At 39.4% G+C, this 11552-nt stretch overlaps 1 long non-coding RNA gene across 1 annotated transcript; it reads left to right on the plus strand.

The window, feature by feature from the left end:
• LOC110431975 lies at window positions 1101–11205 on the plus strand. Its single transcript, XR_002449433.1, has 3 exons — window positions 1101–1385; window positions 10434–10494; window positions 10978–11205. It is a non-coding gene; the product is annotated as an uncharacterized LOC110431975 (long non-coding RNA).

An 11552-nucleotide genomic window follows, 5' to 3' on the forward strand; every position in this document is an offset into this window, starting at 1 on the left:
ATTTGAGAAAGTGTTAGTAAACACTAGTCACATGTTTAAAAATCCAAGATTTGACTTGGTCAAATGAGGCATTAAACGGCCTCAAATGAAAAACTTTTGGATACCACGTTTGTATAACTCATCAAGATCTAGATTTGATACATAGGTCGTTTTTGCATTTGGGAAAGTGTTAGTAAACAGTAGTCACTAAATCTTGAATCTCACATAGACTTTATTAAACTCTATGTGAGACTTATGGATTTAGAACTACACTTTGCAAAAGCTTTGTCCAATGCAAAAAAGTCCTATGTATCAAATGTAGGTCTTGATGAGTGGACCAATATTGGTTTTCATGACTTTTTGAGTTGCGACAATCTAGGGTTTCAAAAACTAATTTTGAGCTGTGAAAATTTTAAATTTCAAAATTTGAACCATCTAAATTTTGTCAAATGCAAAGTTGACCAAAACACCTTAGTAGATCTTGATGAGTTTAACAATCTTGGTACTCATCACTTTTGTATCTGAAACATTTTAGGGCTTCCAAAATTGCAGTCAAAGTGTCATTTTTTCAAAATCTGAGATTTGACTTGGTCAATTGAGCCACCAAATGACCTCAAATCAAAACATTTTGAATACAAAAATTGTACAACTCATGAATATCTACATTTGATAAATAAGTCATTTCTGCATTTGAGAAAGTATTGTGTGAGATATTAGATTTTTCTAATAATTATTTTTTGTTGTATATTTCTTCGTGTTGTGTGAGATAAAATACGGTGAATTATTTGAACTATGTCAAACAAAGAAATGACGTAAACTAAAGTTGTAGATATTGATGACGTCCCAACTATCTTATATAAATATATTCCATTTGTAATGATTTATATTTGCCATTAATAATGATTTTATTTTTCCATTTATAAATATTTTCATGCATTACAAATTAAAAAGAAAAACAACTAAAAAACACACACGCGACTAGTCAAATGCGGCCTGCTAAGCCACCGGATGTCTGGTGGCCGTCCGATCACATCGAAGGGCCAACCGCATCCCTTAGCCAGTCAAAACGACTGCAGCCAGCCTCCACCAAACCCTAAAATATAGTTTTCCCTCCCCTATCTCTCACGCGCAGCGGCCGCGGCGGCGGTGGCCAAGCACTCTTTCACACGAATCGACCCAGCGCTCGCGCACTGCCCATCGTGTCGTCGTGGAAGGCAGTGCGGCGGCATCGACGACGACTACGATGCGCTCACGCGTCCGCGTCTGCGCCCGTGTGCCCGTGCGCCCTCCACAACCGGCGACCCATGCTCGAGCTCGCGGCGGATCCAACGGTCGTAGGCCTGATGCGGCGGCGGGAGGAGAGATCCAGCCATGCCCTCCCCAACCTCTCCCTCACCCAGGACGTGGTATGCCCCCCTCCTTCTCCTGTCTCACTCTCTCTAATCCGCCGTCACGATCTCGCTCTCTGCCTTGTAGAATGACCGTCCATGGCTAGATTTTAGGAATATACTTGCGACCAAGGTTAACAAATGATGTTTGTAGACAAAAGATATGTTACTTGCTTGTTTTGAATTTTAGTATGTTCGTAACTCAAGGTAAAATGCATGTTTAATGGTAGCTAACAGGAAATCTATTCAATAACATTTGTATTTTACATGTCGCTTTGTGGATTTGTACATGGTTTTGGAGACATAATTATTGGAATAGTAGTGGGTTGTCGGCTCCAGTGGAATCCAATGTGTGCTGCCTCCTCAATTATAAATTAAAATGCTGAAATTGTTTAGTAGTAGCTTCTACTCAGAATTGGTCAGGACAAAGAGGAGGTCATTGATTATGTCACTGACAATAAAAAGAACTATCGAACTTGGTTGCGCCATCATCTCAGTTTACTGGTGTTGAGAAAAAAAAGCCTGGGTAAAGATGCGTAGTAGTAAAAACTCATATCAATTATGCCTGCATGAACTCCAAACTCTGCCCATGTTTGGTTTGTTTTATAAAGATCGGGTGTAGTAAAATTCATATCATTTATGGCTGCATGAACTCCAAATTCTGCCTGTGTTTAATTTGTCTGTTGTGTAGTAAAAATTCATATCATTGTTGGGTATTTTAAACACAAACAGAAAAATCCGCAAGCGCACGGATACCGATGTAGCTTTCACCCGGGAGTATTCTAGAGTATCGATTTTCCATAGGAAACGTGAGTGTACTAATGAAGATTCAAGATCGCCCAAGGATAACTATATAATTATTTTTGGTGGGAAGAGAGGAAGTTTCCTGAGAGTTCTCTAGTTGATCTAAGAATCAAGAATTACTTCAAAGATTATTTATTTCGGTACATCAGAACACTAACCACAGAAAGAGATGAGAAGGGGGCTAGGAAACTCTGACTACGGTCCTACAAACACCGATCCGAACGAGGTGGAATACGTCGACCGTTAGGGTTGTCACTACCCTAGGGCTACCACAACAATCCGCAGGATTGGGTGCAATTCCAGATAATTACAAGACTTAACACCACGTCTAATCTATTAATTACTAATCTAGCGTTTCAAAGACTAGAGCACTTGATGCAAGTGGGAATCCAATAAATAACTTGAATGTAAAAGTAATTAAAGAACTCAGGAATTATGAATTGAAGAACTTAGAGAACGATGAAGAACGAGCTAGTTGCTGCAAAAGTACAATGTTGAGGAAGATCCGACACATCCGGCTCCTCCTCCGCTCTCCTCTTCTCTCTCCCTATTTTCTAAATTACAACTAGAACTAACTAGAACTAGAACTAGATGAACTAGAACTAGAGCTAGATGAACTAGAGGGACCCTCTCAACTTGGATGAATAATTGAAACCCTAGCTTTGATTCTGTAGAAGAGGTATGTTCTCCAGGGGCTAGGAGGCCTGCTTATATATCCCTTCCAAATGAACGTGGACCGTCGGATCAAACCGATCTTAATCGCACGGTTTTCCTTAATCCTTTAGGTCGGTGGAGCATGATCCGCGAGGCGGGGCGTGATTGGTTGCCTGGCCAAGGCGGGCGCCCAAGGGGGGAGGGCGGGCACCCTGCCCTCGGGCCCGATCGGCCTCCCGTTCGTTCCCGTGGCTTCTGGACTCTTCTAGATGTTGGATAATTGCACAACACATTAATATCTCTATGTAAACCTAACGTGTGGGCCTTTCTTTCGTAATTCCTGATAACCCCCTGCAGAAATAGACAAACACGAAATCTCGTGGAATTCTGTCAGATAAAACCCTAAGTCTGGGTGTCGGTTGTATTTGGATCCTTTTCTCTATTTATTTGATGATTAAATTTGATACTTAAGGACTGTCAACAAACTCCCCCAAACTTACCTCTTGCTCATCCCTGAGCAAGGATAGACTCAGTGATAGATCATAAGTTGTTGGAATGCCTTTAAAAGTTGACGGTACACATGCTTTCAAATAAGGTCTCATCTCTGAGTTAGAGTAAACTATCAAGACTTAAAACTTACTTATTTTACCTTTTACCATGGGACTTGTAACCGTCACTTCTGTCTTGAGTAGTTAAAAGATAGAACGGTCTAGTCAAGCGCCATGTCTCTTATTCTTGATTAGCCATAGTTCTGAAGTTTTTGCAGATTTTCAAATAAAACTCAGAGATTCCTTGTATGACTCTCTCAGATCTCTCTTTTGTGGTATTTCTAGATCCTTACCAAGGCAGTGATGGTATATGCCTTCTCTCAAAGTATGTAGTATTTGTGGTATAAGGCATAGTGACATTGCCATCTCTCTCACCCTAATCTAATAAGGCTTTGATATCTAGAGCTCATAGGTGGGAGATAAACTATACATACTTACAAGACATTTATTGCATAGTCAAACCATGGATCCAAAGAAACAAGTCAATAAATCAAATCAAGATGTGCATGTGTGGCGAATGAATGGTGTATGGTGATGATGGTGATAACAATGGTGAAAGTCTAATTCTACTTGTGCTCTTTTGAGGGGATACATACCTTTCTTGCTCTTTTGAAACCTTTGCGGAGAATGAGATGCTCTACATTTTCTCTTTCTTTCCTCTCAGGTGGGTATCTTGTACCCCTAATTCTACTGTCGGACGCTTGTCCATTTTTACCTCTCGTCTCACTTTTTCTTTTCTTTCGAGGTTCCGGGCACTTGCCCCTTTTTATTTCCTCGTATCCTCTTTTTTCTTTTTTTTAGAGCACTCATCTCCTAAATAACATAGCAAGTGGTAGTAACCAAGATAACTTGAGCATTTATTTCACAGGGAAAAACAAAAATAGGAGAATGTTTTTGGCTATTCTCTCCGGGATTAGGAGTAGAATATTTTCGGGTGGTTCTGGAGATGAAAATGAGTGGATATATGTGGATGTATACTTCCGGAGTGGAAACAGCATGTGTGAGTGAACGTGCAAGTGAATCTTGATTTTAACAACATGATAAGCTCCTAAGGGTCTACATAGCTTGACCACACTCAATGCTCATAAGCAGTAAAAAGTAAATGTGTGGCTCAAAGTCTGGCAAGCATGTATATATGGATGTGGTAGGAATTTAAACTCTCATCATACAGGAACTAATCATGTGTTACTTTAATGATTTTCAAAGATAAAATTCTCCAGAATTCTAGCATCTCTAGGAACAGATAAACAACAGCTCAACCTTCCCATATCATATCTGTTAACGACTTAGACTTTAGATAAAGTACTTTTCCCACAAGTTTAGAGCAAATCTCAATTAATAACAGTCATGCCTAAACTTGAGAGAGATTTCAATTTTGAGAACTAGTCATGGCAGAGCGACTATTCATCATTTCCACGTGAGAGCTTAACATGAGGGTTCATAGCAAACTTTATTTATTTATTTACTTAGCAAACTAAGCAAAGATATACATATAAGCACAAAATCTTTATTTGGGTTTTTATGATTATGCATCTTTTTATTATTTGAGTAAAGTATAAACATGAGTACAACACTTAGCTAGATAAATGGGGGTGCTCTCCCCCAAGCTGGATTTTGACGTAATTTCTCTTGATGTAGCTAGCAGGTGGCGGAGGTGTATTTGAATGTCGGCAGCACCCTGACAGCGATTAGGATGTCCTCCGTCTGCTAGTCTTCTTTGATCCTTGAATTATGTGGAGCTCAAATAGACAACAAAGCTTTGTGGAACTGGTTAAGTGTTAGCATAAATATCTAGCCTTTACCATGTTGAGCCTCCTCAATAAATGTTACTCTCTTTAGTAGGATCATAAATTTATTTTTGTATTTTTATTTTTATAGGACAGGAATATATTTATTTTATTTTTACGCCACCACAGTGAATGTACTTATGGGTTTTATGCCATGAGCATACTCACATGGGGCTTATTATTTTAATCATTTTTATTTTCTTTTCAAGATGATATGAACCTGATTAACTAAGCAAACTATTTTAAATAGTTGAAAGGAAAAAGGATAACTACCAAGTTTACCTCTTAGCAAGGCGTTTGGTGTTTTTAAGTCCTCCGAACGGGACTCTCCGTTTTCTCAGTCGTCCTAGGATTCGCTGGATGGCGTAGTCAATGGTTCCGGCGGCGCCTCCTCTTCGTGTATAACTATCTTTTCTCTCCACACCTGACTCGGTGCTACGGTCACCTCAGGACAGTACTGTTCAATCTGTATGTCTTCCGACCTTACCACTTCTCCTTCGTAGTCTGCCCATCCGTCCTTGATGATTTGTCTTCTCTAGTTGCGGTTGCGTCGTCTTCTTCTTGTCCTGACCTGCTTAGAGTCTTCAACTATATAGTTAAGGTCAGTAAAATAGCGGCGTACCTTCTTAGAGAGGAAGTGCATGTGGACTTCTCCGGTTCCAATGTAGATGATTGCTTTAACGGTGCCGAGGAACGGTCTCCCAAGGATGATGGGTGGATCGTACTCGTCTTCTCCCATGTCAATAACCTTCAACCTTTCAGAATGTGTGATCTGCCATCTGGAGCTGGGTCGTCCTTTTTTTTTGGTCAGGAACGATGACTTAAGTCGACGGTCTTAACCTCCTTGAACTGCAGTGACCATCTTAGCTGACTTGGTCCACATTTGCTTGTTCCTGTTCCTCCTGTTGGTCCTCTTCCTTGGTTCATGTCAGGATTGCTCTGAGATTTGTGTAGTCTTGTTCTTGAAGAAAACGTCTCCTTCCTCCCCTTGATGTAGACACTGATCTTGGCAGCACTAGCGTAGATGATAGCTCCCGAGGTGTTCAGGAATGGCCTCCTTAGGATGATGGGTGCCCTTTCATAAGTACCAGTCTCTATCACCACAAAGTCTGCTGGGGTGTACAAGGTACCAACTTGGACGCAGAGGTTCTTCAATATTCCCTATGGGAAACTTAGTGTCCGATCTGCACTGCAAACACATGGTTGTTTCTAGTAAATGATGTGTAAAGAATTTTTCATAGAGTACCCTGGGCATAATGTTGACGCTAGAGCCAAAGTCGTAGAGTGCTTCTGGGAAGTCCACCATGCCGATGGAAATCGGGATGACAGGGCATCCTGGATCGCCTCTCTTGACCGGCAGAAGGTCAGTAATTACTTCCACAACAGGGTTACTCCAGTAGTTACCTACATCAAACATGTCTACAAGATTTGCAGATTCTAATCCTTCCGGTTGTGATGGTATACCGAGGTTAGTAGCAGGAACAGCAGCAGCTATTTGATTTAACTGAGATTCAATCATTTTATTAAAGCTAATTTGATTCTTGATGGCAGTAGAGAAATTATCCATCTTATTATTTATATTTTCTAACATTTTATCATTAGATGCCAATTTCTTAGATAGGTTATCCATTAGCTTTCCTTGATACTAACTCTCTCAGAGGTAGAAAATTATTATTATTATTGTAAGAATTATTACCTTGATAATTACCTAAGTAGTTAGGCCTCTGTTGATTCCAACCTTGATTTTGTTGAGGACGGTTGTAGTAGTAGTAGTTGTTGTTGATGTAGTTTACGTCCTCAAGCATCTCAGGGCAGTGATTGCCTGAGTGTCTGGTATCTCTAGTGTGTTTGTACTCGTAGATCCAGGTTCTTCACTTGGTGGAGTCTGGGAGTTGTAAAACTCCTTCATATTTTGCTCGAAGTGTACCTGCTCATAGAGACATGGCAGAGATCAAGTGCATGGGCCCTGATGGTGGAAAACACCAACAGAACCAAAAGTGTATTTGTTCTCTCTAACCTTAAGCATAGTGAGCAAGACAAAGTTGATGGATAATAAGATCATGAGTGTAGCATTTAAAACATTTGTCAAATTAGATCGCTCAACCTAATGGAAAGATAATCTATCTATACTTATATTTTTTTATATATATCTTCCAAAGATTGAGTGTGCAACATTTTAGCTCATAAGATTAGGAGTGTGGGATCACAAAGATGGAAGGACTAAACATGTTGAATTGATTGGGTTGGTTAATCTAGAGTTTTAAATCATACATGTTTGTCTCTTTTATTCATGTGAACGCCAGAACCAAGGAGAAGCTTATAGAAGTGATAGTCAAGTACCTTAAGATGTTACCCTACTTGAAGAGTGATGGTACAGTATCACCTTATGAAAGCTTTCCTTTCTTAGCGGTTGTGCATCGTGTTTGTGGCACCCTCCATGGATCATCTCTTGTGAGCTATGTCTTCCTTGTGTAAATTGTTAAACTTCATGTCTCTCTCTCTTTGTCTCCATTGTGAGTTTATCTCAGGACTTCCCAGGTCGATATTAAAAGTTTTCCTGTAGGGGTTAGTCCAACAAAATATCCAATATCTACTATAGCATACTATCGGCTCAAAAATCAACCTAGACACCATGTCTAATTTGATTTAGGAGGGCATTTTAACCTAAGCACCATGCTTAATTTAAAATCCCTTGGAAGTAAGATCATCATTCCTAAACTAAGCACCATGCTTAATTAAGAGATAAATGAAACTACTCCAAACCTAGACATATACTAAAGCAAATAAAGGTAGCATGAGAGCATTTATAGAGATCTACTCAAGTGGAGATGAAGTAGTGTGATTAGTATTTAACAAATTGAGCATGTCTCAAAGGTAGGGACAACCAACATAGCAACATGGCAAAGGATGTTTTTATGTAAAGTACTCCCCCAAGCTTGAATTTTGCAAAATTCAAGTTTGGATGAATTTAATTCAATGTTGTATGATGATTGGTTGGACATACCTTGTGCTTGTCATTCATCCGATCTTCTTGCTCCAATCCTGGAAAGGTTAGTGACAAGAATACCCGAAGAAATTTTTTACAAATATCCTTCTATGCTCAATACACAAGGTAATGTTACAAATAATTAAAAGCTCATGTTACGATCTGATCAGTGCTTATTTTTGGACACTAAGCTTGTCCATGGGAAACCATCAATTTATGTCGGCGAAGTGGTTTCCCCTCCAACGCTAACCTCAATCAAGATCAACTCAATGAGATATGCAATATATATTATAGACATATGCATCGACAACCGCCCTTTTAAAGTTTTAACAATTAGAAAGGAAGAGGGGGTTGGAGATCTCGAATGTGGTGACGTTGGAGAGACCAAAAGAATGGGAAGATGTTGCATATTAGCATAGAGTAAATGAAGTGGCTATGAAATAAATTCCATGCTCATTAATGTTTGTAGTGAAATCCATGTGGTATGGTGAAAATGGTAAGGTGAGTGTGGTAAAAAAAGGAAAAAGAAAAAGGATACACGGACGACTTGGTTCGAAACTAGCACAGCTACCGTTCCTCGGCAACGGCGCCAGAAAGCTTGTTGGGTATTTTAAACTCAAACAAAAAAAATCCACAAGCGCACGGATACCGATGTAGCTTTCACCCGGAAGTATTCCAGAGTATCGATTTTCCACAGGGAACGTGAGTGTACTAATGAAGATTCAAGATCACCCAACGATAACTATATAATTATTTTTCGTGGGAAGAGAGAAAGTTTCCTGAGAGTTCTCTAGTTGATCTAAGAATCAAGAATTACTTCAAAGATTATTTATTTTGGGACATTAGAACACTAACCACAGAAAGAGATGAGAAGGGGGCTAAGAAGCTCTAACTACGTTCCTACAAACACCGATCCGAACGAGGTGGAATATGTTGACCGTTAGGGCTGTCACTACCCTAGGTCTACCACAATAATCCGCAGGATTGGGTGCAATTCCAGGTAATTGCAAGACTAAACACCACGTCTAATCTATTAATTACTACTCTAGCGTTTCAAAGGCTATAGCACTTGATGAAAGCGGGAATCCAATAAATAACTTGAATGTAAAAGAAATTAAAGAACTTAGGAATTATGAATTGAAGAACTTGGAGAACGATGAAGAACGAACCAGTTGCTGCAAAAGTACAATGTTGAGGAAGATCCGACGGATCCGGCTCCTCCTCCGCTCTCCTCTTCTCTCTCCCTAATTTCTAGATTACAACTAGAACTAACTAGAACTAGAACTAGATAAACTAGAACTAGAACTAGATGAACTAGAGGGATCATCTCTACTTGGATGAATATTTGAAACCCTAGCTTTGATTCTGTAGAAGAGGTATGTTCTCCAGGAGCCAGGGTGCCTGCTTATATAGTCCTTCCAAATGGACATGGACCGTCGGATCAAACCGACCTTAATCGCACGGTTTTCGTTAATCCTTTAGGTCGGTGGAGCATGATCCGCGAGGCGGAGCATGATTGGTTGCCTCGCCAGGGCGGGCGCCCAAGGGGGGAGGGCGGGCTTCCTGCCCCCGGGCTCGGTCGGCCTCCCGTTCGTTCCCGTGGCTTCTGGACTCTTCTAGATGTTGGATAATTGCACAGCACGTTAATATCTCTATGTAAACCCGACGTGTGGGTCTTTCTTCGGTAATTCTAGATAACCCCCTGCAGAAATAGACAAACACCCAAACTCATGGAATTCTGTCAGATAAAACCCTAAGTCTGGGTGTTGGTTGTATTTGGATCCTTTTCTCTATTTATTTGATGATTAAATTTGATACTTAAGGACTGTCAACAATCATTTATGTGCATGCATGAACTCCAAACTCTGCCTGTGTTTATGTTGAAACATGGTGGTTCTGAACTGATTGCATGTGATGTACCATCTTGGTTGTGCATGTTTAAGTGCTCTCCTGTTATTTCAGTTTCATGCTGCAACCAATTAGCTGCAACATCGATAGCTTGTTTGCTACTAGAGTCTTTTTATTTGATTTACAGTCATTATGTTGCACCACCACATGGATAGCTAATGATATTGTTAACTTGCAGCCACTTTGAATTCTAGTAAGTAGTAACAACCACCATAAGTGTTCTATTCTAGAAAGAACAAGTATGTGTTTCTATTTTATTGTAAAATAATAGTTACACTGAACCATTTGTATATATTAATTGAAATAAATACAATTTATTGTTACCCTATTTAAGTTTATTGCCAATGCTTATTTTCTTTTGTATTTTTTTTTGATTCAGTTGAAAGTTGCAACGAGTAAGAAGGGAAGTGATGGACATGGGAGCTACATATTGTTTCAAGGTGCACATTCTTCTACTTTGTGGTGAGGGACATGGCAGCAGCTGCTGCTATATATGTTTTTACACGTGGATTCTTTCCTTGTTAATTGCTGGTGAAATTAGTTAATTGCAGGAGCTTTACGTTCTTTGCACCTAGTTAATTGTTTGATGACTGTGGTTGCCAACGCCTGCTAGTTTAAAGTCCTTGAAAGCTTCCTCTGTCGGAAGCAAAGTTACATATACACAGATTTATTATCATAAAATTGTAGAAAAAATATTAGCTGCATTTTTCTATTCATTGGTAAGGTACAATCACATATTACATTAGGTACTTCCTCTAAATACTTCGAGGACTATTGCATGCTATAAAAATTTGTGCTCATGTACAACTCTATTTTGCCAAGATATATTTGTAAAACTAGGACATTCTTATTCTCACTATAAGTTAAAAGTTTTAGTTTGTAACTTGGTTATATTTCTATCATTGTTTTTCATGAACTTAAAGGTGCCGTTGGAGTGATGGACAACTTCCTAGAAGCAGTCTGACCATAACACTAATGCATGTGAAGCAAGAAAATATAGCAAGTTTGGTCATTTTAGGAGATTACTTTTTATAATTCTTAGATTGATGGATTTTATTTTGTTGGATAATGTGAGCTATGATGCGCAAGAATGTGTAAATTACAAAATCTGTAACGTGTGAATATCATCATGTGATAATTATTGTGCTAAACTTTTATGGGCTGAAATGTGATAGTTATTGGGCTAAATGTGTTTGGCCTGTCTATTTAGTTGGGCCCATAAAACATAATATTTTGGCCCAAAAATCTATGGTGGTAATAGAGACAAGAACTTTACTCAACCAAAACGTTTTGGACGCAATAGAGGAGATCACATCTAACAACCGACCACATTGTGTGGCAATAGAGTGTCCAGTCTCTTGCTTCCAAACGCACCTTGTAGCAATAGAGAGGACACCTTATTGCACCGAGATCCATTTCGTGGCAACATAGGACACCACATATAGCAACCAATTCACATTGATGGCAATAGAGGGGTTGCCCTTGTAGCAACCACAAC

This window comes from Sorghum bicolor, chromosome 1 (genome assembly GCF_000003195.3).
Source record: "Sorghum bicolor cultivar BTx623 chromosome 1, Sorghum_bicolor_NCBIv3, whole genome shotgun sequence".
Classification (NCBI taxonomy): Eukaryota; Viridiplantae; Streptophyta; class Magnoliopsida; order Poales; family Poaceae; genus Sorghum; species Sorghum bicolor.